A 3,854-nucleotide genomic window follows, 5' to 3' on the forward strand; every position below is an offset into this window, starting at 1 on the left:
AGAACTTCTGTGCTGAAGACACCTTCTGGGGCAAGACTTGCTTCAGTGGGGCTTTGGTGCTCACTGAGTCTGCCCCCTGAGTGTGTCCCTTATGGATCTGAGGAGTTGTAATCTGGATGGTCCCACTCTGACCACTGGGTACACTGGCTCTTGGATCTAAGGAGGTGCTAATTTAGCCTCTGCCTGAGGTTACCCAGCAGGAGCTATGATAACTGCAGATTCCCCTTCCTTTTTTGGAATTTGGAGGTGCCCAGATGAGGCCCAGCTATGAAGCAATGCAAGCTGCTGTGGGGCCTTGGGCCTTCTCTTGGAAGTTCTGGATCTGTCTGGCCCAGCTGCAATTTGTTAGGTAATTTTCAGGTTGCAAAGGGCCAGGGCATTCATATGCAAAAGCCTCTGCCACAGCCTGGGTGGGGCGGGGTCTCAGAATCAACAGGGCAGAGCAAGCAGCTATGGCTGATCCTCAGCCCTGCCCTAAGGGGCCCTGCATCCCAGTGTCCCAGTAATTGCTGCAAGCACCTCTGAGGGAAAGCCACCCTCAAGTTCCGAGTTCTGCCTGCTGCCAGACAGTCCAGTTTCTCCCCGTAGGAGTCCTTGGTCCCCAGAGACTTCCCGGAACCGGAGTTCAGAGCAGTCGGGAGCTTGTGACTCCCTCCCGATTCAAAAAGACAGCCGTGTCCTCAGGTGCCAGCCCCTTTCCGCGCGCTCGAACCTCCGTACCTCTGCACTTTACTTCCGCAGCTCCTCTGAGTCTCAGTGTGCTTTTCTCTTTCCTTCTAGTTGTAGAATTTCCACTCAGCCAGCCTTCCTGTAGTTCTGGATGATTTCCGTTTTGTCTTTTCGTTGTATTTTTGAAGTTGTTGTGGGAGGCAGCAATTTCCGGTGTTTACCTATGCCACCATCTTGGTTTCTCTGAAATCTGTGCTTTTTGATAAACAGCTTTTTTGAGATATAATTCACATGCCATAAAATTTAAAGTATTTAAGTTCAGTGTTTTTTAGTAACCATTAACACAATCTAGTTTTAGAACAATTTTATTTGCCCGAAAAGAAATTCCACACATGATGAGATATTTTGAAGCCATTTAGAAAAAAAAAAAAATGAGGAAGCCCAGCTGGTGTGGCTCAGTGGTTGAGCGTCAAACTATGAACCAGGGGGTCATGGTTCAATTCCTGGTCAAGGCACATGCCTGGGTTGCAGGTTCGATCCCCAGTGTGGGTTGTGCAGGAGGCAGTGATCAATGATTCTTTCTCATCATTGATGTTTCTATCTCTTCCTCTCCCTTCCTCTCTGAAATCAATAAAAAAAATTTTTTTAAGAATAAAAAAACGAAAACAAAAAAATGAAGTAGTTCTCTGTATTTAAGTGAAAATATATTCATGATAGGCAAAAAACAAAAACACAGCATGTTGCTGAAAATATATAATACACAGCCCATTTATTTATAAAGTGTATGTATACACACATATAAATATATAGAGATGTTTATGTATTTGTTCATTAATTTATTTGTATATGTATATATATCTGGAGAAATAAATGGGGAAGTTTTCAATATTTTATACTATTTTCATATACTTTTTTTTACATTGATAGTATGTTCCTGCTGTAAATTATAACTTCAAGGTGATGTAAATAATGGGGACATCCAAAGCTGATAAAGAGGTGTTTAAAGGAAGCTGCTGTTGCTAAAACAAATTTGAAAGAGAAAATGGTTTTTAACCTTCTAACCTTCCATTAGATGGCGCTGTTGCTGTATTTCTGTAGTTTCAAATGAGCCTGGGAAAGAACCCACCAGCCCATTTTTTCTGCCTGTAAAGACTTTATTTTTGCTTGCTTTTTTTTTTTTTTAAGTCACTTAAAAAAAAAGGTGAAAGCTTTTTTGGGGGGTCTGCATTCTGACTCTATAGAGTTGAGGAAGGCTGCATTTTTAAGCAGAGAGATTCAGCTGTTATACAACTTAGTTTATTTATTTATTTTTAAAAATATATTTTGTATTGATTTCAGAGAGGAAGGGAGAGGGAGAGAGAGATAGAAACATTAGTGGTGAGAGAGAATCATTGATAGGCTGCCTCCTGCATGCCCTACACTGGAATCGAGCCTGCAATCTGGGCATGTGCCTAGACGGGGAATTGAACCTTCAGAAATAACCTTTTTCAAGTCAATGGGGATAAGTGAATTGAAGTGCTTATTGAAGGAATTTAGTCATTAGATTAAAATAATAATAATAATAATAATAATAATAATAATACTGTCGCCCTAGCCTGTTTGGCTCAGTGGATAGAGCGTCAGCCTGGGGACTGAAGGGTTAAGGACACATACCTCGGTTGCTGGCTCAATCCCTGGCCCGTCCCTGGTCAGGGCATGAGAGGCAACCAATCTATGCATCTCTCTAACATAGATGTCTCTGTCTCTCCCATCTCTTCCACTCTCTCTAAAAAATCAATGGAAAAATATCCTCTAGTGAGGATAAACAACAACAACAAAATACTGTCAAATGCACGTAAAGACTGGTACCTGGAAATAAGCTACTTTCTCTCCGTCCTGTAAAAAAAATCACTGCTGATATCTTGATTTTCAGAAGCACAAAATGCTGTCTGCTACTTTAGAATTTTCATAATTCTGAGTGGGCTAGGATACCCACCTTTTCACTATCATCTCCATTATTTTTATATCATAAATCTCATAATTAGGAAAATTGTTATCCAAAATGGCATTTACTAAGTAGCTAGTGATTCTTCTATTTCGTATGTATATATTTTATTAATTAAAGTTCCTAATAGACAAAGGGACAATCTGTTTAGGTTGATATAACTTCAGCCAAAAGTGGGAGGAACTAGAATTGAGTGGTAAGAGCCAGGGCCCTGTGGTCGGACCCCTGACTAGCCATGGTGCTGTGGGCGAGTTCCTGGAGCTTTATGGGCCTAATGAGACTGAGCCATGGTGCACAGAAATCACTTCGTATTCTACAATGAACGCCAGTTACTATTACTGGCATTTTATCCAACATGAGCCTCCTCACCCATAGGCAGCCACTTGGAATCTCACTGACCTATGCATCACGCACCCTGAGAAGTCCCAGGTGGGCACTGTTGGTCTAGGTTGACCTTTGGGCTGGCCGTGAGAATGCTCAGGAATGCTTCTCTTCTCTGCTTGAAATTTCCAAATTGCCCTGGTTATAGAGTTGGTGAACTGAGTAACAGGATTCTTAGGTTTATGGTTTGGGGGCCGTTTTTATGAAATCCTCTGCTATTGAAATGGAACCACGGAAGTAAAGAGCAGAGTGAAATGTTGATGAGGGCCTTTCATTCAAGAAGAGTCAGTTTGCAGATCTCAGTTGGTGAATTTATTTTTTTTTATTTTTATTTTTTTTAAAAATATATTTTATTGATTTTTTACAGAGAGAAAGGGAGAGATATAGAGAGTCAGAAACATCGATGAGAGAGAAACATCGATCAGCTGCCTCCTGCACATCTCCCACTGGGGATGTGCCCGCAACCCAGGTACACGCCCTTGACCGGAATCGAACCCGGGACCCTTCAGTCCGCAGGCCGACGCTCTATCCACTGAGCCAAACCGGTTTCGGCCTCAGTTGGTGAATTTAAAGAACAGATTACCACCCTAGCTGGTCTGGCTAGGGAAGAGCAAGGGCCCTGGAGTCGGACCCTTGACCAGCCATGGTGCAGTGGATAGAGTGTCGGCCTGAGAACTGAAGGGTCCGGGTTAGATTCCAGTCAAGGGCAGGTACCTCGGTTGCACGCTCCCGGCCCTGGTCGGGGTGCATGTGGGGAGGCAACAATTAATGTGTCTCTCCCATAATGATGTTTCTCTCTCTCATATTGATGTTTCTCTCT

This window comes from Myotis lucifugus, unplaced genomic scaffold, assembly GCF_000147115.1.
Source record: "Myotis lucifugus unplaced genomic scaffold, Myoluc2.0 scaffold_100, whole genome shotgun sequence".
Taxonomy (NCBI): Eukaryota; Metazoa; Chordata; class Mammalia; order Chiroptera; family Vespertilionidae; genus Myotis; species Myotis lucifugus.